This window comes from Eurytemora carolleeae, unplaced genomic scaffold (assembly GCF_000591075.1).
Source record: "Eurytemora carolleeae unplaced genomic scaffold, Eaff_2.0 scaffold688, whole genome shotgun sequence".
NCBI classification, from domain to species: Eukaryota; Metazoa; Arthropoda; class Copepoda; order Calanoida; family Temoridae; genus Eurytemora; species Eurytemora carolleeae.
In genome coordinates this window covers 129,972-154,279 of record NW_019396733.1, presented here as the reverse complement: position 1 = coordinate 154,279, position 24,308 = coordinate 129,972, and the positions used below count along the sequence as shown (strand labels likewise).

General features: G+C 32.7%; 1 protein-coding gene across 1 annotated transcript in view; it reads left to right on the top strand.

The window, feature by feature from the left end:
• The first annotated feature begins 17,317 nt into the window (after nucleotides 1-17,317).
• The window catches only part of LOC111707928 (uncharacterized), a 22,659-nt gene continuing 15,668 nt past the window's right edge, over nucleotides 17,318-24,308 (top strand). Inside the window, exon 1 of the mRNA XM_023481116.1 lies at nucleotides 17,318-17,418. The gene's annotated coding sequence lies outside the window, so the exon portion shown is untranslated. The remainder of the gene's footprint in view (nucleotides 17,419-24,308) is intronic.

Below are 24,308 nucleotides of genomic sequence, written 5' to 3'. Positions count from 1 at the left end.
TGCTTTTATTGTACTTTATTTTTTAAGTATTTCCCAAAAACAAGCCAATATACAGACAAAACAAATATATAAATAGAACCTATAATACTTACATACTCGTATTGTGGTTGAGCCCCTAAATACCGAAAAACTCTGCTTTAAGTGTTATTTTCAACCAATAAACAAATAAATGCCTGACAGAGCTTATCAGGGTAATTTTGTGGATTTGGAGACCCGACTTTAGTTATCTGAAATGGATATTTATTACAACAGTTTATAGGATAAATAGGAGGCTCTTGTATACCATTTTTATCCTTTATAGACAACTCAGGGAGTATAAAACATTTCAGAGTACTAACTGAATCCAGTTTGATAAAAGAGTAAAAAATATTAGACTTTATGAATTCACTTCGCTCAGGCAGTATGAAGGATTTCAGAGTGCTACAAAATTCACATGCATGCAAAGAGTATAAAATATCGAAGTGCAATACATAAATTCACAGATTGCAGAGAATTTGAAGTATCGAAGAGATACATGAATTCACAAGATGCAGAGAATATGAAGTATCAAAGAGATACATGAATTCACAAGATGCAGAGAATATGAAGTATCAAAGAGATACATGAATTCACAACATGCAGAGAATATGAAGTATCAAAGAGATACATGAATTCACATGCATGCATAAGCAATTTCAGAGTACTACATAAATCTATTTTGCCCAGAAAGTAAAAAATATCTTAGAGTACCAACTGAATCCACTTGGCCAGAGAGTATTAAAGATTTCAGAGTATTACATGAATCCGTATGCTCCGAGAGTATAAAAGATTTCAGAATATTAATGAATTCACTTAGTCAGAGATTATAAAGCCCTCAGACAAATTTCTGCACTTTTCTCACTTTTATGTTTAACGATGTACATTTTATTAACCCTGGGACAATGTAATTAATTGTGATGCACTGAATGAATTTGAAAGAAGGAAAAAACTTTTTTTTCTAGAAAATTTTAACATACCTCCCAAAACATACCTCCCAACAGAATCTGAACATTTTTATCGAAAAAGCGCCAAATGGTTTCACTTTTAATTTGATAATCATACATCGATCCCGAAATTTGTTTTGGGGAATTTTCTTAATAAAACATCGGAACCATCATGGAACTTTTCTTGAAATCAGAAAAATCTTAGTCCCGAATTTTGTATTGTATGTTATCGGTGAGATGTAAATGCAATTATCAATATATTGTCACATACCCTGGTATCTAGGGATCTATAATATGTTTGTCCATATAAATATTGGCATCTAACCCTTTATCAGCCCCCCCCCTCCCCTTTCTTGGAGATACGATTACGACTGTATAGAGTCGTGAAGATTTCTTTCTTCACATTGAAATGTGAAGGTACTAGCTCAACAAAGTAGATAAAAATACAAAGAGATACATTTCAATAATAAATTAGAAATGAAAAATGTTACAAAGTTTAGGACTATTTGTATGAATAGATTGCACGCAGACTAGAGTGTCCAATTTTCCGCCATTATTGTTGATTACAAGTGTGAACGCTAAATTTGGCATCCATGGATCTTAGATTAAAATGGTTTACTCATGCTGGAAAATATCCACCGGATCTTAGATTAAAATGGTTTACTCATGCTGGAAAGTATCCACCGGATCTTAGATTAAAATGGTTTACTCATACTGGAAAGTATCCACCGCATCTTAGATTAAAATGGTTTACTCATACTGGAAAGTATCCACCAGATCTTAGATTAAAATGGTTTACTCATGCTGGAAAGTATCCACCGGATCTTAGATTAAAATGGTTTACTCATACTGGAAAGTATCCACCGCATCTTAGATTAAAATGGTTTACTCATACTGGAAAGTATCCACCAGATCTTAGATTAAAATGGTTTACTCATGCTGGAAAGTATCCACCGGAAAAATTTTGCCAGAAAAAAGGATTTTAGGCACACTTTTCTGTCGAAAAAAAATCACAACAAAATTTCCGGCAAATATCTGGCGGAAACGGAATATCCGGTGGATAAAATAACGCAGACAAACATTATGCAGCATAGATTTTGATTTGTTTCCGTAAAGGGAAAGGGAAGTCAAGGGACTGTATAATGTTGTTTAACCCTCCATTTTTAGAATGACAAGTTCTATTCCCAACTTTACCTTCAAATCTTTGTGTGCTCAAAAATGTTAGATTTGTCTCTTTTTCTGCCATAAGATTGATTATTTTCTTATTCTCTCATAACGGGACTTTTGGATGTATCAAGAGAGAGAGAAGACAATTGTTAGAATTCAACAGCTTCCCAGAAAAAAAGGCCGTATCTATAACCTTAATGTTCCTCTGCAGATATCGTTTAATATACTTTTAAGTAGTTCTGGTTTGCTGAATTTTGCTAAAAAATTATCAGGGATTCTTTTTAAATAGTCAGTAATCGAGATAGACCTGTTATTATGATTATTTTACAAATGATACTCTTTTATGCTTTATTTTTAAAAACTTTCATAAAAGTAAAACAAAGTGTACACAATTATTTTATGATAGAACTGGTGTGTTAACTTTGTTTAATATTTTCCATTAAAAAAATACTGTGATTCAAGCCCCGAATTGGTGTGTTAACTTTGTTTAATATTTTCCATTAAAAAAATACTGTGATGTAGCCCCGGAACCTATCCCCCAGCCCCCGCGGACAATGAGTTAGACTGTTATACTTGTAATCTCTATTTTAGTTTTAAATTGTAGCTTCTCCTAGTCCAACATGTCACCCAAGTTGGATATTTACTCCGTCAAGGGACAAATCAAGGATGAATATATTGACATTGTAGAATATATTTAGACCAGATATATTGAATATATTTAAACTAGATATATTGATACTGTAGAATATATTTAGACTAGATATATTGATACTGCAATATATATTAGGCTAGATGTATTGATACTGGAGAATATATTAGGCTAGATTTATTGATACTGGAGAATATATTAGGCTAGATTTATTGATACTGGAGAATATATTAGACTAGATATGTTGACAATGCAGAATATATTATATTGGATATATTGATACTGTAGAATATATTGGTCTGTATATATTGATACTGTAGAACATATAAGAATATATATATTGACACTAAAGTATATTAGACTAGATGTATTGATACTGTAGAATATATTAGACTAGATATATTGATATTGTAGAATATATTAGACTAAATATATTAATATTGCAGAATATATTAGACTTTATATAATGATATTGTAGAATATATTTAGACTAGATAAATTGATACTGTAGAATATATAAGCCTAAATAAATTGATACTGTAGAATATATTAGACTAGATATATTGATACTGAAGAATATATTAGACTAGATATATTGATACTGTAATATATATTAGGCTAGATATATTGATACTGTAATATATATTAGGCTAGATATATTGATACTGTAGAATATATTAGGCTAAATATATTGATACTGTAGAATATATTAGACTAGATATGTTGATACTGTAATATATATTAGGCTAGATATATTGATACTGTAGAATATATTAGACTAGATATATTGATACTGTAGAATATATGAGACTAGATTTATTGATGCTGTAGAATATATTAAATTAGATTTATTGATACTGTAGAATAAAATTAAACCATATATAGTTGAATAGGTGAATATATGATAAATAGATTAATAGGTAAATAGACGAATAGATGAATAGGTAAACAGATGTATAGATGAGTAGATGAATACATGAATAGTTGAATAGATGAATAGACGAATAGATAAATAGATGAATAGGTAAATAAATGAATGAATGAATAAGTATATAGATAAATAGATGAATAGACTAATAGGTAAAAAAGACGAATAGGTAAATAGATAAATAGACGAATAGATGAAAAGATAAATATGTAAATATATGAATACATGAATAGATGAATAGATGAATAGTTGAATAGATGAATAGGTTAATAGATGAATAGGCGAATAGATGAAAGGATGAATAGATGAATAGATGAATAGATGAAAAGATGAAAAGATTAGAGTAATCGATGAATAGAAGAACGAATATAGATATATCTATGATGGAACCTCCAAATTTAGAAAGATAGACAGAAAACAATAGGAAGTTAAAAAAGTTTATTATATATCCTTAATATTCAAATCTTTATTTTGCTCAAATTTTTTCTCATTTTACATTTTTTATTATATGGTTATTTTATATCCATTCTGTGATTATTCGAATTTTAAACCGTGTGTTGAATGTCAATGATAAAAACGCCCTCCGGGTTAAATAAACGCCCACCCTTACTCTAACGTATAACCTTTATTCTTGTTTTGTTATTACCTTGTTCCTCTTATCATAGGAGAACAGCCATAATGTAGTAAACAAATAATTGATTGAAATATAGATAATTTTAACACGGGGGGTGGGAAGATGGAAGAGGTGGTGTAGGTGGGATGGGGGTTAAAACATGGGACACCTTATTCAAGTCGTGGTTGGATCACGTCTTACTCTTTAGAATGCGGCAGTATATATATTTCTGTTCCTACAGGAGGGGTTTCATTTCAGAGGAATATGAAGGGAAGGGGGTCGAGGGGGTTCTGTCCCTTTATGGTTCAGGTATTTAATTTAATCATTTATTAACTTAAGAAAATTTCTCTAAAATTGAAGATAAAAAAACATTTTTTTATCCTATGCCTAATATTAGGCAAACCCTGTAAGCGCGCGATGCGAAAGTATTGGGGCTCAAACCTGACATTGGGCGCTCAGAACCCGGCAGTTGAGTGGAGGATGTACGCAGAGCTTTAAACGAGTATACGCACATTTATGCATGCATACGCAAATACGCCCGAGTTAATTAGTCAAATCAATCATTGACGTAGTGACAGTTAAACAGAGTGATGAAGATTTAATACATAAAGTTATGTCATTGTTATGTAAACAAGGTGTATTGCTCGTATTGCTTGAGCTGCGCTTGAGGTACAACTATATGTTTAATAATCGGTCTCATATATATTTTATAAATCTTTATCCTGTTACGCTCTGACAGAACATGCAAAGATAAATAAAACGCAAACTCATAATTCTACATTTTAAATTTACATGTGTAACATATGTACGATTAACATATGTACTGCAGACGTGTACGTTCATATAGTTGGGGTATAGGCGTGTGTATTCAGTTGCTTCGTTTTTATGCCGTTTTTATTTTTTCTTGCGGGGTCAAAATTTGGCAAAATGTAAAAATTGCAAAACGTTCAACGATAAGCTAAGCACTTGCTTTTTTGCACTATGTCAAATTTTCACCCTGACCGAAAATATGCAAAAACGACCCCAAAGCGATTCAAAAACGAATGGTTATGACATTTGATTTTTAGTGTTTTTCCATTTCCATTTAAATGATAAATACTATTTGCTGCCATGTACAGTATAACTTACATATGAATGTCTTCACTATGATATTGACTGCAGTACGGTTTTGTGTTTCTGAGCTGCTCAGGCTTTGTTTACATTCATCTCATCAAGAATGTAAGGCAAGGAAAGTCAATTGCGGTTGTGTATACTCTGTGTACATATTGAAACCAGTTCTCTCTGGGCGGAATTTGTAAACAATAATAGATGCATCAGTGTTCGTTTAGTATCCGAGGAGGTTAAAAGCATTAAATTTTGATAATTTTGATAATTCACATTAATAGTTTCCTATGACCAGAATATTTCATTGATTTTTTATGTGAATGATGATCCCATGTCAGGCTTCGACATCCGTCTTGTGTTTACATTAGCACCCAGAGACAGCACACTGCAGTACTAAAGATGTGTACACTTCTGAAATGACTTTCCTTGCATTACATCCTTGCTTCTCATAAACTGTGCCATTACTGTACTGTACTAGTACCACCACCATTATTGAAAACCAAGAAATAAGATGTTCTACTATTTTTTCAGTAATACTACTTACAATAATACAGAAAGAACCAGAAAACAGTGAAATTCTGTAGTCTTAAAATTGGTGTACTGTTTCATTAGCCTTATATAGTTTACTGTTTACTGTACAATTTTCTGTAGCTGCCAATAGCTACTGGTCAATCCGTTACTTCGAATTTTCAGGAGTTTAGAGTTCACAGTTTTCTGGTTCTCACTGTATCTTAGTTTATCTTGGGTGTTAACACTATAATATATGCTGTATTGTTAAGTAAAGACAATGCGTATTGACCCCCCCCCACATTCCTAAATGCATTGAGCTCAAATCCTAAATCTTGACCATTCTGTAAACTTCTTGTCGTGGTTTGATCTTTACCCAGATATTGATCAGTGATCATCTTCAAAATATTCAAATACAGGTTGTTCCATTAAACATGGTAATTGAGAAGGAGACTTATAAATGATCTTTACCAAGATATTGATCAGTGATCATCTTCAAAATATTCAAATACAGGTTGTTCCATTTACAATTGAAATTAAGAGGTACTTATAAATAATCTTTACCTAGATATTGATCAGTGATCATCTTCAAAATATTCAAATAGAGGGTGTCCTGGTCCATATTAAACCTATGGAAATCGTAGGGGGGACTTTTAAAGCATGACGTAAATAGTATTTTAAAAGTTAATTTTAAAGATTTATAGTTAAAAACGTGTTTATCTCATTTCTATCAAACACATTATGAATCAGAATTTTCGCGAAGATAACTTGATATTAGACATTATACATGTGTAGCTTCCGGGATTGTTAACAAATATTAAACAAATTTAACCTACTTCGTAAATTTAGGCATTTTATATGAAAGCATTGAGATTTTTAAATGCACTCCTGTTGAAGCAATATTTGAAGGTACTGTACTGTACTGTACTGTACTGTACTGTACTGTACGCGTAATTTTTATGCAAAGATTATTGTGAACCCAGCCAAGGGTTCCCCATTATGTATGTAATAATATGTGTGTAATTGTAATAAATATCGTGTAACACAATATTGATAAACATGAGCTACATAACATGATTAAAACATGCATTGTAATTAGATTAACTGCGCTTATGTCTATCCAAGTTACTCTTCAAAAATAGGTATCTTCAACTTAAACTATGCTATAAACATGTGTGGTGATAGCTTAACTGTGTTATATCTATCCTTGCTAATCTTATAAATACGTACATTAAACTTAAATTAGAGGGTCACTTTTAATTACACGTAAAGCCCCTTTCAGAATATTATTTTTGAGTTGGAGGGTTAAATCAAAGCAAAAGGACTGGCGACACTTTAAAGTAGACCCTTTTTAAAAATTGAAGCAATTTTTCATAGCAGACTGAATCTATCTATCCCCCTGTTAAGATTTATCCGCTCTGGTGAATCTGGTGCAAGATGAAGAATTCGTATAAATCATATCTTTCTCTCCAGAATGTTTTGCATCGTTTGAAAACGCTGCTGCAGTGATCAGATCAATCCCAGTTGAAGGACTTTTAGGGACAACTGGGCAAACCTGGAATTTTTGTTTGGTCAATTGCTTTAGGCCAAAACTAAAAACAGAGAAAGAATTCAAATTGACATATCTTTTGACAGTAATTTTGAAACAATTTTAATTGTAATATTTGATGAATTTGAACGTTATAAAAAAATCTTAATTGAATTTAGATTTGATCAATACAAATATTTACCTTTCTGTGCATTTCAACATTTCCAGAAAACATCATTGATAATATTTTCACTGTTTTTGAGACACTCTGTGCTAGGACAGGTTTGGATGAGCTCCGGGCATTCCTAACATTCAGTCCCTGTCTCCTTGTCCAACATATATCCATGAACTGTCTCCTTATCCTACATATATCCATGAACTGTCTCCTTATCCAACATATATCCATAAACTATCTCCTTATCCAACATATATCCATAAACTGTCTCCTTATCCAACATATATCCATAAACTGTCTCCTCATCTAGCATATTTCTATAAGCTGTCTCTCAGTTCTCAAGTGAAATGGATCGTGTACATCTGTACAGTGCATAATTGCTGTGTTTCATATGTTCTTTGGACTATTTAAATCCAGTCTTAAAGGTCGTCTTTTTATTTCCTAGTTTTATGTGTATCACTGAACTGTAGCAAGCGCACCGAATTTCTTGAATGCTCTTAATGATTACTAATAATCTACCTATACTTAAAATCAATGCTATATATTGACCGACTGTATAGATATTTATGCATTGGCTTGAGATAAGGTTTTTCAAAGTTCAATTACAAGCAGTTCTTTAGTATTTAAATCAAACCTATCTGAAGTCTAAACAAGCAGAAAACTCTTTTGTTATGCTTTGGCTTAAAGGCAGTCGCAGTTCATTCAGGCAGTCAAATATAATGCAGGATGAAGGATGAAGGATAAAGGATTAAAGAATGAAGGATAAATATTGTAGAATGTAGAAAGAAGAATGAAGAATGAAGAATGAAAAATGAAAAATGAAAAATGAAGAATGAAGAATGAAGAATGAAGAATGAAGAATGAAGAATGAAGAATGAAGAATGAAGAATGAAGAATGAAGAATTTAAGAATGAAGAATGAAGAATAAAGAATAAAGAATAAAGAATAAAGAATAAAGAATAAAGAATAAAGAATAAAGAATAAAGAATAAAGAATGAAGAATGAAGAATGAAGAATGAAGAATGAAGAATGAAGACTGAAGAATGAAGTATATATCTGATCTCTAAAGTCCATGTCATGATATCACTGGAAAAGATGGATTTGAAATATTCAATTCAATCAAGTTTTCAATCATTTTTATCTATATACTGGACCGTGGGGGTGGCAGAATACATGCTGTAAGATAAAAAATAATGTGAAATAATTAAGTGCTTTAACTGCGCAATAGGGGTTTTCCCTCCTCTTGTGCGCTTAATCTCTCATGAATCTCTCATTAATTACTCATTAATCCATCATTAATCTCTCATTAATCCATCATTAATCCCTAATTCATCTACCATTAATCTGTCATAAATCTGTCATTAATTTCTCATTCATCTCTCATTAATCTCTCATTAATCTCTCCTGAATCTCTCCTTAATCTCTCATTACTTAATCTATCATTAATCTCTCATTAATATTTCATTAATCTCTCATTAATCTCTCATTAATCTCTAATTAATCTCTCATTAATCTCTCATTAATCTCTCATTAATCTCTCCTTAATCTCTCCTTAATCTCTCATTACTTAATCTATCATTAATCTCTCATTAATATTTCATTAATCTCTCATTAATCTCTCATTAATCTCTCATTAATCTCTCATTAATCTCTCATTAATCTCTACTTAATCTCTCATTAATATCTCTCATCAATCTCTCTTTAATCTCTTAATAATCTCTCATTAATTTCTCATTTAAAATTTGTCAAAAATAGCGTGAATATCCTATATACTTAAATATTCAAAAAGAAATTGAAATACATAGCCCAACAGAAATGCATAGCCCAACAGAAATACATAGCCCAACAGAAATACATAGCCCAACAGAAATACATAGCCCAACAGAAATACATAGCCCAACAGAAATACAAAGCCCAACAGAAATAAATAGCCCAACAGAAATACATAGCTCAACAGAAATACATAGCCCAACAGAAATACATAGCCCAACAGAAATGCATAGCCCAACAGAAATACATAGCCCAACAGAAATACATAGCCCAACAGAAATGCATGAAATAGAAAATACAAAGAATCAACATTTAATGGATGAAAATGGGTTCTGAAGTTAAGACTCACAAAAATTTTAACCAGGACCTCTAGTTTACCGTGGTAAAGGATACAACTAACCAGGACCTCTAGTTTACCGTGATCAAGGATGGAACTAACCAGGATCTCTAGTTTACCGTGATCAAGGATACAAGTAGCAAGGACCTCTAGTTTAACTAACCAGGACTTCTAGTTTACCGTGATCAAGGATGGATCTAACTAGGACCTCTAGTTTACCGTGATAAAGGATGGAACTAACCAGGACCTCTAGTTTACCGTGATCAAGGATGTGACTAACAAGGACCTCTAGTTTACCGTGATAAGGATGTAACAAACCAGGACCTCCAGTTTACCGTGATCAAGGGTATAACTAACCAACACCTCTAGTTTACCGTAATCAAGGATGTAACTAACCAGGACCTCTTGTCTACCGTGATCAAGGATGGAACTAACCAAGATCTCTAGTTTACCGTGATCTAGGATGTAACTAACTAGGACCTCTAGTTTACCGTGATAAAGGATACAACTAACCAGGAGCTCTAATTTACTGTGATCAAAGACGGAACTTACCAGGACCTCTAGTTTACCGTGATAAAGGGTGTAACTAACCAGAACGTCGAGTTTACCGTGATAAAGGATGATACTAACCAGGACGTCTAGTTTACCGTGATCAAGGATGCAACTAACCAGGACAACTAGTTTACCGTGATTAAGGATGTAACAAACCAGGACCTCTAGTTTACTGTGATCAAGGCTGCAACTAATGAGGACCTCTAGTCTACCGTGATCAAGGATGTAACTAACCACAACGTCTAGTTTACCGTGATCAAGGATGGAATTAACCAGGACGTCTAGTTCACCATGATCAAGGATGCAACTAACGAGGATAACAATGAAAATTAACTGTAAAGACTGGATCGACTTAAAATTGTGGTCACTCTTTTCTATATGTTAAATGTTTCTAGCTCAAGAGAACTTTTATATAGCCCTAGACCTGAAGCCTTTAGAAATACAACGTGATTGTTCTTAGCTTCCGTATAAAAACAGTTCCTTGCAAAACTCTGATTTTTGTCATAAAAAAGTTCGCAATTTTGGTTCACTGTAAGCGTTGTTTGCAAAATTTGCAATTGTTTGCAAAAAAAACCAAGTACGGTTTTTTTACAATCTTTCTTTTAATTCTAAAATTTGCAGTTTTATTTGCGTTGTATTATTCTTGACAGAACATTTAACCTTTGTGGGGGAAAATCACAGAACAGAGATTTGACTAGAAGGGAAATAACACTATCCCCGGTATGAATTTGTTCAGTTTCTTTCAGCTTATAAAAGGAGTTCAATGTATACAATTCATGTAAATGTTCACAAATTATACGAAGTATACATCATAATAATACAGTATGATCCCAGGACATATCCGTTACAATTTTTTTAGAACATTTATCCTGAAATGAGCTCGGGAATACATGACAGGTTGTCAGAGAATTGATTTAGAGAAAATTAAATTAGTTTCAAGAAAATTTGTTTCTATTATAAAAATATGTTCCAGGGCCCGAAAAGTTATATAGCCCAAATGTGTGGAGTACACCTGCAGTGTGGAAACAGTACAACAAAATAACGGTTTTCTACTTTTTTCGAATTAATTCCACTCTATACTTATCTTTTCTCTTTGGGGAAACCCCGGAAGTTGTAAATGGTTGTAAATGATAAAACCGGAAACAGGAGCAAAAACTAAAACTCCAACCAAGAATTTCCTTGTTTTCATTTTCATTAATTAAAACCCAATTGTGTTCTGAAAACTCTTAATTTAAACACAATTGTGTTCTGAAAACTCATTAATTTAAACACACTTGTGTTCTGAAAACTTATTAATTAAAACACAATTGTGTTCTGAAAACACAATTGTGTTCTGAAAACATAATTGTGTTCTGAAAACACAATTGTGTTCTGAAAACACAATTATGTTCTGAAAACACAATTGTGTTCTGAAAACACAATTGTGTTTTACACGCAATTTAAAGATTGTCTTTTAAGGGAATGTAAGTGTAATTTCAAGTGACACTCTATACTATGCAAAGATGGCTCGATTTACAACTCTACCCTTGGCCTTGAAATCTTTGTCCGATGAATTATAAATTATTGATATCGATGTTTACAATATCACAAAATGATTATTTTCAGTTGTGTTTCTCAACTAAAGTGACTGGCGCATTAATTTAAATTTTGTTTATGATTCCTTTAAATCCTAGCCCTTCAACCCTTCACCCATCAAGCGTTGTATGATTTCCAAAAGTATGATCTGTTCAAAAATATGAGTATTGCGTGTACACACTTGTTTACGTTTCTAAGCGTATAATTTGACGCATCTCACACTACGTATTTTTTAAAATTTTATTTTTAGAAAATAGAAAATTGCATTTTTAACTGATCTTAGTTTAGAATAAGGAGTCTAAACAAGTAGAGTTAAAAACTTTTGAATCCCTTAAGTTTCATTCGAAAGATTTTTTTAATTAATGTTCAATTCATGTAGATTAGCTGATATTTCACGTGTCTTATTCGAACATTTGTAAGATGAGAGAGTTCCGTCGATTAAGGATAACATAATTATTGGTATTATTGGATTCTTTGTCAATTATCATTCATTGGCTTAATAAGCCCATATTTTAAATATTTTAATTTTAAACGATTTTTTTCTCGTTTTTTCCTGAAATTATAGATATAATTTACTTTATGAAATAAAAAATAAATTGAAATGCCAAATAATTCCAGATTTTTTTACCAGTTATAGAACTGAAACTTGAATTTTGATAATAAGCTTTGACATGCTCTGGATTTACGCAAAATTATTAACCAGTACAATTTTTATGATCAATAAACATATTTTCTATTGTTCGGCCTGGACTTTGATGCATCATATTTGCATTCTTTTCTTGCTTATTTTTTTTAAAGCAGTAAAACCTTGAATGCAAGATTTCTGCGTCAAATTACAATGACGCAGTTTAAAAGTTGCCGAATTATCACGCCCCATACTCGTATACTTCTAGTGGACTCAACCAGAAAACTCAATTTAACTGGAAAATGTCAATTTTCAGGTTCAAGTCTTAGCATAGCAGAGTCTAATGGAGTTAATCTCTTTTAAGAAGACTTATAAATAAAACGTTGATACATTAATGATTGCTCCCCCCTCACTCCATTCTCCCTCCTTATCCGCCCCCCCCTCAACAGAATGTCGAAATGTAACATTTTTTTAGAAAGAAAAACGTCGATATGGTTTGGTATAGAATATTATACAACTTTGATAGCATCATAAAACTTTTATAGAATATCATAAAACTTTGATAGAATATCATAAAACATTGATAGAATATCATAAAATATTGATAGAATATCATAAAACTTTGATAGAATATCATAAAACTCAATACTATAAATAATAAAATATAAACCGGCAGTCCTGTTATACATAGATGAATGTTGGTTAATTCTCTTCATTTTCTCATCCGAGCCACCTCTGAAAGCTCATACTGTCGAAAATGAGGAGAATGCGGCTCGGACGAAGAAATGTTGTAGCTTGCCTTCCAGCCCTCAATGGATGAAATGAAAAAATATAGTGAAAAGAATTAAATTGTCATCTTACTCTCGGGACAATCAAACATCCTGGTCAAATTAAGATGTTATTTTATAAATTTCTTAACAATGATTATTTCTTGAAAAATAAACAGTGCTTTTGTCGGAGAAAAGAGGGGATAGGGGGCACCAAATAATCACTGTAGGAAGTTGGTTTTTCCTTTCTTTACTTCATACTCTTTTTGTGGGACTACAAATTTCGAAAATTAAATTGTATCATTTGTATTACGCCTTTTTCTGAATTTTGATTCAAACATCTCTTCTGAGTTTATTCCAATACTGCCATCACATACGTTGATCTTATAATTTTCGCGTGTGTTCCGAAACAGTCGGGCATACTTTGATATGGTTAGTTTCAGGTGTATTCAGATACAGCCCAGACATACTTTGGTCTGGTTAGTTTCACGTGTATTCCGATTCAGCCCGGACATACTTTTTGTTCCGGTTAGTTTAATGTGTATTCAGATCCAGGCCGGACATTCTTTGATCTGGTTAGATTCACGTGTACTCAGATATAGCCAGGACATACTTTGTTAGTTAGTTTAACGTGGATCGTGAAATTCAGGTTTATCTGTTTGAAAATGATCTTGTAAATTTTTATATTACTACCCGCTACATGTAAGTATATAATTCTTAGTCAAGTATTTTGAAGTCCCCAATACCCAACTGTGTGGAAGGGGGGTTTATACCCCTCTATTATAAGCGACTGCATGAACCCTGGAATGCAACACCTATGTATAACCAGTATTTATGCACCCTTTTATTAATGCACCCTTTGAAATTAAATTTTACAACTGCAATAAAATTATAAAGAATCAGTTTTAAAACATGAAGAAAGTAGTCTTATAATACATTTCGAAGGTCACCTTATCTTTTAAATTATGAAATATTATGTTCAGTTTTTACTTTGTTCTTAAACTGATATGATTGTATGATTGTGGTTAAAATACTGCAATAAAGATGTGTGATATTTGTAGTGTCGAGAATGGTGAAATATTTTTTGCGCTTTTGCAAATTAAGAGAAATAGCACAATGCATTTGCAGATTTCAAAGTTGCAGATTTTTCCAGAACACACAACTGTTTAATTTTCTAAACTTTTGCCAGGAGAAATATACCGTCAAGTGAAAAAGATTTTATGTACAGTGGACTGCGTTTATATCAATACACTGAAGACGACTTTTCTAATAAAGATTTTATGTACAGTGGACTGCGTTTGTATCAATACACTGAAGACGACTTTTCGAATAAAGTTTTGGTTTCTATAGCAAGCTTTTTTAAAATTACAAGTTTAAGAGTAAACATAGAGAAGCTGTTAATTGAGGACTTTTCCTCTCCCAATGTTAATGTATGTATTGTATATCCATGCTTGGTAGACATCACAATTTTAAATCGAAAGCAGTCTTCATTGTATTGATATATACGACGACGACTGTAGTATAACCTGTAGTTTAACCTTCAAAAAGATACGTTTTCTAACTTGATTTTAAAACTTGTTCGTTCCAAGATTGCTAATTCAACGCTTGTTTCAAGAGAAAAACGACGATATCGTTCGAAAATATCAAAGACGATTGAAAAGTCATCCCTTGATTCGCATGTTTATTGAGCCACCCTGTGTTCTGATTACGATTTTAAGTGTCATTATTGAGTCATTAAATCATTATATATTTTTATCTTTCTTTTATGCTTTATAACTTTTACCGATTATTTTTTGACTAAATAAACATTTAGAAATATATACATATATAAAAATAAAAGTATAAAAATGTAAAAAAAACTGCAATATAATCGAGAAAATGGTTCAAATAGATATTCTTTAAATTACTTCAAAATAAAAGTTCGCTATGCCGTAGTAAATATCTTTCAGTTATCATATCACTCTGTTCTAGATTCTATCAAAGTTTTAAGATATTCTCTGAAATTAAAATATTCAAAATATTTTTATTTTAAAAATTCTATGATATCTTATAACAGTGATCGGAGAGATGCCCTGGGGCGGGGAAGGGGTGGGGAGGGGCAGGGCCGGATAGGGGCAAGGGAGTTGAGAGAGCGGATTATAGATCTTAATGTTAATAGTTGATAAGGGGTAGGAGGTATTCAGATGCTGGGGTAGGGATTCAGATGTCCTGGGTAGGGATTTTCAGATGCTAGGGGTGGGGGATTTAGATACTAGGGGTGGGGGATTTCAGATGCTAGGGTTAGGGAATTCATATGCTGGGTGGGGGAATTCTAAGATTTAAATTATGATAAAAGGAATGAGGTACAACATATTTGGTGTTAATGGTTAGATTTGATAATAAGATTTTAATTGGATTACCTGTTTAACAAAATTAGGGAAACATGAATTGCCTATTTTCTATAAATTCAAACACATGGAGTCTTAATAATTAAAAAGCCTTTCTTTTGTATTTTTTTCCGTATTTTTGTCACCCTTCTCTTAACCTCTATTATTCTTTTCTCATCCTCCTTTCAACCTTCTATCCTTCCTCTCATGACCTCCTTTCAACCTTCTATCCTTCCTCTCATGACCTCCTTTCAACCTTCTATCCTTCCTCTCATGACCTCCTTTCAACCTTCTATCCTTCTTCTCATGACCTCCTTTCAACCTTCTATCCTTCTTCTCATGACCTCTTTTCAACCTTCTATCCTTCTTCTCATGACCTCCTTTCAGCCTTCTATCCTTCTTCTCATCCTCCTTTCAGCCTTCTATCCTTCTTCTCATCCTCCTTTCAACCTTCTATCCTTCTTCTCATGACCTCCTTTCAACCTTCTATCCTTCTTCTCATGACCTCCTTTCAACCTTCTATCCTTCTTCTCATGACGTCCTTTCAGCCTTCTATCCTTCTTCTCATGACCTTCTATCCTTCTTCTCATGACCTCCTTTCAGCCTTCTATCCTTCTTCTCATCCCCCTTTCACCTTCTATCCTTCTTCTCATCCTCCTTTCAACCTTCTATCCTTCTCCTCAAGACCTCCTTTCAACCTTCTATCCTTCTTCTCATGACCTCCTTTCAACCTTCTATCCTTCTCATGACCTCCTTTCAACCTTCTATCCTTCTTTCTTCTCATGACCTCCTTTCAACCTTCTATCCTTCTTCTCATGACCTCCTTTCAACCTTCTATCCTTCCATTCATGACCTCCTTTCAAACCTTCTATCCTTCTTTTCATGACCTCCTTTCAACATTTCTATCCTTCTTCTAATGACCTCCTTTCAACCTTCTATCCTTCTTTCTTCTCATGATCTTTGTTATTCTCCTATCGTCCGTTCTTATTCTCCTCTCGTTCTTTCTTGTTCTCCTATCATCCTTTTGTCGTCCTTTTAACGTCCTCCTTTTAAACTTATATTCTCCTTTTCACAACTCTCTTTCATCCTTTCTTTTTCTTCTATCGTCCTTCTGTCGTCCTTCTCTCTTAAACTTCGATCGTCCGGACGGCTTTATATTATAAAAAATGTCGGAGAAGCTGGATCGAAAATGATTGAAAGAACGGTTTACATCGTTCTCTATAGATTGATAATATTTTAACAGCTCTCTGTACCTCTACATCTATAGGTTAATACACATAGAGAATGATTATAAAATCCATCATGTCTGAACAGTTTTAAATTATCTAGAATTAATTGAATAAATGTTTCAATGTTTGGATTATTATAATCTAATAATTTAATGTTCAGAATCAGCAGATTCTTATTCAATTTGAAGAATTATACAGCAAATGAAATACACAAATATGATCATAAACAATAACAAAAACAAAAACTATATAGTCCGGGTAAACACAAGGAATGAAACTTTAATGATGATTTTAAAAACGATCATTAAAATGACGGTCTGTCGGTTTAATTTAGACTTTTATGCTTTAAAATAAAAGTTCCAGTTTACCAGGTGTTTATGAAAAAGACTGACTGAAAGATATGAAGATAAAAAAAGAGTAGAAGAACAAAATTAATAATAATGTTTTTCAGAAAAAATGTTGAAATGAGAAAATCTACCAAATCTTGTGTACAGTACAACAGTGCCGGCAGTGCCGTACTCGTACACTGTACAGTGTAGTTAGTACCATCCGCTTCATAACAAGGTGATTAATTCCAAAATGTGTACAGTTTTTTTAACAGTTTGTACAACTCTTGCCTTTTATGTACACTTTACAGTTTGTACATGTGTTTTTTACATTTTGTACAGTCTTATCATTTCCTGTACAATTTTTCCAGTTCCTACAGTATATAAAGTCTGTCATGCGTGGCCTTAATGATTTAAAACTGAAGTTGTTTTTATTCCTCTCCTGCCTCCCATAATTGTATTTATCCATGCTCATTGCTCAATGCTCAATACTATAAATCATATATTCATTTCAAGCGATATATCTCTCCCCCACATGTGGCTTATTTATTCATTAAAGATTAACCTTTTATATCCACTGAAAGAGTACAATTCATTCATAATTTTTCATTTCATTCATTAAAAATTCCATTTATTAATTTTTATCCTCTTTATCGTTTATCCATAACCTTAGCATAAACTTTTATTCCTATTTTTAATTCTATTAATCATTTTGATTATCAATCTAATCTTTGATATTTTAAGCAATAATACTTTTATTTTTTCTCCTTTCGACATAAATCTATATTATTTCAAACAAATTGATATATTTTTTTATAAATCAATATTAAAAAGTATGATCATAAATTTAGATTTTTAATCTTTCCCCTTCAGCCATAAATCTATCTATTTAAATTATTTACCCTTTGAATTTGATTCAGTTTTGAAAAAAAATTTGATTTTTTGGAACTTTTAAAATTTTTTTTAGCCTATGCTGAAACCACGAACCCAGCGTTGCACAGAGGGTCATTGTGAGTCCCCCCGCGCTCTGTCGAAAATTACGATTTTAACTCTTGTCCTCGATAAAAGTCGTTTCACCCAACTTAGAATCTTAAAACCAACCTAAGAACATTCCCGTGGCTCTCTCGAGTTCCCTCATCTAAATTTGAGGCACATTGGTCTAGGGGTTTTTAGGTGATGATAATAAAGATATTGTATAAATAAAGCCATATAATTGTTTAATTAATACAAACATATTTCATCTATTTATTCCTCATTATTTAATTCATAACACGTTTACCTAAAGTAATTGCAATTCAGATTAAAATCTAATATATGTTTTATTTAAGAGCTTTTGAAAAAACAAAACTGTTTTGAATTTTGATATTTTGCCAAATAAATTGTTTTTTTTTTCACAAAAGTTTTACCTTCTGTCTAGTTTGTGATGAATTAAGTAAGATAATTGTTTAATTAATACAATTATAATTAATTCATTTAATATTTCACTCATTCATCCGTTTTCAACTAATGTTATTTCAATTTTTTAAAAATCTTTGGACCCCCCCCCGCATAAACCTCTTTACTCCCTTTCCCTTTCCTCGATCCTCCCCCCCTCCCAACCATCAACACCTACGGTATTCCTTGAATATTGAAAGTTTGACTACGCAAGTCAAGATTATGTACGCGGATATGCGTAACTTATTGGTAAACATTGGGTTCAAATATTGGTAACATGAGCCTTTGAGTAGAGATGGGCGTCATTTTTGTGAACGAACGACATTTTTTGTGAACGAACGAATTAAATTTTTGTTTAACGGTTTAAAAACAAACGAACGAAATGGGTTGTTCATGAACAGTTGAATGAACGAAATGAAAATGCCGAACGCGTCCATCTATGAGAAACTGAAACTTTATAAACAAACAATTAATTAAGGAACTGAGCTTCGATGTCATAGTTTGCATTCCTATTCTAATCTTGTTCCTATTCTAATCTTGCTCCCATTCTTATCCTGTTCCTATTCTCATCCTGTTCCTATTATTATCCTGTTCCTATTCTTATCCTGTTCCTGTTCTTATCCTGTTCCTATTCTTATCCTGTTTCTATTCTTATCCTGTTCCTATTCTTATCCTGTAGCTATTCTTATCCTGTTCCTATTCTACTCTTGTTCCTATTCTTATCCTGTCCCTATTCTAATCTTGTTCCCATTCTTTCTAAATTAATTCTAATTGACTTCTTGAAAATTATTAGCTTGTCAAAAAATGTTTTATTCTTTATGATTTTAAGTTGAAAAAAAACACTTATAATATGGATACTCTGGATACATTTTTGATCATTAGTTACATTTATGAGTCAAAAATTAAAAACAATTAACTTAAACGTTTTCCTTTTCTGTAAATGGTAAAATGATAAATTGACATAAAAATAAGGTCCGATGAAAAGTGACATAAAGTTTTTATGTCCCTTAATAATTGTCATGTAGTTTAAAGGGGTTCCGCTGAATACTTACGTTTATTAAAGGGTTTCTTTAAAAGTGATGTATAGTGCTTGAGATTTTTGAATTTGAATAGTTCGTTAAAAATAACGTATCGTAAAGAGTCCCTTTAAGTGGTATTTTGACGAGTCTCTTGAAAATTTATGTATTGTGAAGAGTCCCTTTATAAGTGACGTTTCGTGGCGAGGCCCTGTAAAAGTGACGTATGGTAAGTATGTCTGAAGGTTAAAGATGATATTTTCAGCTTGCTCTCTTAGTGCAGCACTTAATACTTGAAGGATGCACCAATGTGATTAAAACTAAGGTGTGGTAGGATGCACCAATGTGATTAAAACTAAGGTGTGGTAGGATGCACCAATGTGATTAAAACTAAGGTGTGGTAGGATGCACCAATTTGATTAAAACTAAGGTGTGGTAGGATGCACCAATGTGATTAAAACTAAGGTGTGGTAGGATGCACCAATATGATTAAAACTAAGGTGTTTTATGAGGATTTGTATCCCTGTATTCTAGTACACCATTTATTGTATCCTTGTTCACTGGTACACCCTGTAATGTATTATATTCTGAAACACCCTGTATTGTATCTCTGTATTCTAAAACACCCTGTATTGTATCCCTGTATTCTGAAACACCCTGTATTGTATCACTGTATTATGAAACACCCTGTGTTGTATCCCTGTATTCTGAAACACCCTGTATTGTATCACTGTATTCTGAAACACCCTGTAATGTATCCCTGTATTTTGAAACACCCTGTATTGTATCCCTGTATTCTGAAACACCCTGTAATGTATCCCTGTATTCTGATATACCCTGTGATGTATCCCTGTATTCTGAAACACCCTGTAATGTATCACTGTATTTTGAAACACCCTGTATTGTATCTCTGTATTCTGAAACACCATGTATATATCAATTAACCCTTCACCCCTAGGTTATCCTTAATATCTAAACTATGGCTTGCATTGCAATTTATGCAGTGTGCATGTGTAGTAAATACTCTACTCCATAACAGTTTCTCGAACCGCATCTATCCAGGTACAACTCAGATTCTCTTAACTATCAACGCCACTAACAGTGGGCGCGATCTCTTTAACTATCGATGTCAACCGAACACTATCAATTAGTCAAATTCTGAACGAAAAATCGGCTTTTCCTTCAGCTACAGTTGTCTTTGAAAAGTAAGACTAATACCAATCAACAGCGAAAAGGCTGTTTAGTTTACCATGAAATTACCCAAATAAGTGACCGGTCCCTTTAATTGTAAATTATGCAAGAGCAATTCAAGAGAATTTAATTAAATTTGATTTGATCCGGTAAAAAAAAGAACATAGCAAATCTTCAGAGATGTTAATTCTCAAAAAATAAAAATTCCTCTTTATTTTAATGATATTAAAAACAAGGAAAATATTTAGTAAACATTATAGACGTTACATTCCTTGAAGAAAGTTTAGATTAGAATTTGGTCTTAACAGCGTAATTGCAAGTTATTTATAACGTAGTTAAGCAATCACAATATGGGTATGAGTGACAGAGTTATATATATCTACGTATATTGATTGGGTTAATCGCAATACATGATTACGTATTTACTAATTAGCTAAATGGACAATGTACAACGTTATTTACTATGGGGCCTGTGTATTTGCTACACATGCATATCAGGGGAATATATAATGTCAAATATCCTCTCCGCAATTTACTTTTGAGTTTCCGCTTAATTTTTGTTTAACATTTTTTAAATTTTAGTTTTTGCATTTGAGACAATTTTTTATTTCAAGTTTAATTATATAAATTTCTGAGAATGTGTATTTATGTAAATTAGATAATTTAGCAGAATGTTTTTTACAAAACATATTTCCCCCTGTTTATGTACGAAACGTATAATTATGATCTATTTATCTATATGTTGTATCTACACCTCTTGATGATGATTACTGGATATATGATTGATTATGTAATAGATTATTTAAATAATTGCAATAATGATTGCGAAGCATGCACAATAGAAATCAGAAAACAATCGTCTTTGAATATTATTAAACTGCGCAAAGCATATTCTTAAAGAACTATTTCTTAAAAAGTACTTTGAACATTTTTAAAGATATACCAGTTACAACAATTACAATACGTTTTTAAAAAGCAACAAAAAAACGGCATTATTTTCTCAATATTCCTGATTCTCACTGAATATATTGTCTAATTTACGTAGAATTACTGGAAAGGAATTATCAGAATTAACTGCAAGCAAATCACCTAATTGCGGAGGAACCAAAATTAAAAATAATCCGTTTTCAAAATTGTAAACCTTGATATCTAAATCATTCTTGACCTAAAAAAGCGTTTAAGGGTTAATTTGTGAATTTGACATTGCCATATTTGCAGGAAGAAAAAACACAATATCTTCCTCATTATTGATCATGATAGTTAAAGATTTTAACCAAGGGTACCATAGTGAATCAAGGGTACCTTAGTGAATCGAGGGTACCATAGTGAATCGAGGGTACCATAGTGAATCGAGGGTACCATAGTGAATCGAGGGTACCATAGTGAATCGAGGGTACCATAGTGAATCGAGGGTACCATAGTGAATCGAGGGTACCATAGTGAATCGAGGGTACCATAGTGAATCGAGGGTACCATAGTGAATCGAGGGTACCATAGTGAATCGAGGGTACCATAGTGAATCGAGGGTACCATAGTGAATCGAGGGTACCATAGTGAATCGAGGGTACCATAGTGAATCGAGGGTACCATAGTGAATCGAGGGTACCATAGTGAATCGAGGGTACCATAGTGAATCGAGGGTACCATAGTGAATCGAGGGTACCATAGTGAATCGAGGGTACCATAGTGAATCGAGGGTACCATAGTGAATCGAGGGTACCATAGTGAATCGAGGGTACCATAGTGAATCGAGGGTACCATAGTGAATCGAGGGTACCATAGTGAATCGAGGGTACCATAGTGAATCGAGGGTACCATAGTGAATCGAGGGTACCATAGTGAATCGAGGGTACCATAGTGAATCGAGGGTACCATAGTGAATCGAGGGTACCATAGTGAATCGAGGGTACCATAGTGAATCGAGGGTACCATAGTGAATCGAGGGTACCATAGTGAATCGAGGGTACCATAGTGAATCGAGGGTACCATAGTGAATCGAGGGTACCGTAGTGAATCGAGGGTACCTTAGTGAATTGAGAGTACCGTAGTGAATCGAGGGTACCATATTAAATCGAGGGAACCATAGCGAATCGAGGGTACCGTAGTGAATCGAGGGTACCGTAGTGAATCGAGGGTACCATAGTGAATCGAGGGTACCATAGTGAATCGAGGGTACCATAGTGACTCGAGGGTACCATAGTGAATCGAGGGTACCGTAGTGAATCGAGGGTACCTTAGTGAATTGAGAGTACCGTAGTGAATCGAGGGTACCATATTAAATCGAGGGAACCATAGCGAATCGAGGGTACCGTAGTGAATCGAGGGTACCGTAGTAAATCGAGGGTACCATAGCAAATCAAGGGTACCGTAGTGAATCGAGGGTACCGTAGTGAATCGAGGGTACCGTAGTGAATCGAGGGTACCATAGTAAATCGAGGGTACCATAGTGAATCGAGGGTACCATAGTGAATCTAGGGTACCGTAGTGAATCGGGAACTGCCAACTAGGGACACTAGAAAAAAGTTTTTTAAACGATAATATTTTTGTTTTAAAACAACATTTTTACAATTTTAACAAAGTACGACTAGAAGTACAGAGACAGGGTTAGCCACAAAGGATGAGACTTCAGAGACGACTGTACGCAATTTATACTGTCTGTTTCATTAAGTTTATGATTCTCTGGAAATGTAAAATGTTTTTTTTGCCAAATCATTAATTAAGCCATTAAAAGATTATATTCAAGGCAGACGACATAAATTAATCTTAGAATTGTCTGTTTAAGAGTTTTACAGTCTCATCCTTTGTGAGCAACCCTGTATGCAACAAATCTAGGTTTTAATTTTTTTATTAATTTTTGTCTAGAAATGAAGCTCTATGATTATAATTAAAAAATATCCAACTTTTAGAGTGATGTAAATCTGAATGTTTAGATTAAAATGTCCAACGTTAAGAGTATGTATCCTTGATTAATATAATCTAACTATAACACAAGATTTTCTGATTATAGGTACGCAATGTTAAAGAAAACAATGCGAAGAGTACAACTAAAAGTCAAACTCTTATGTTTTACGCTAAGATCTTTAGGAATTGTTTCTTGAGATTTGATTTACAATATTTCAACATTATTTCATTTCAATATCTTAGGTTTTTAAACATTTGTGAGAAGAACATACATTTTAGCTTATCTATATATAAACATTTTATTTTAAAAATGTCAGATGTATATTTTGAAGGAAGAATGAAAAATAAAGGATTGTAAATGGTACAAACATGCACCCATACGCTGCACAGCTGGATTTCAATATGATAAGCAAATAAGGGTTCTTATTGTCATGCTTAATTTCAACATTATTATTAGTTGTATGCATTTGTATATATTTGTATATATTTGTATATATTTGTATATATTTGTATATATTTGTATATATTTGTATATATTTGTATGTATTTGTATATATTTGTATATATTTGTATATATTTGTATATA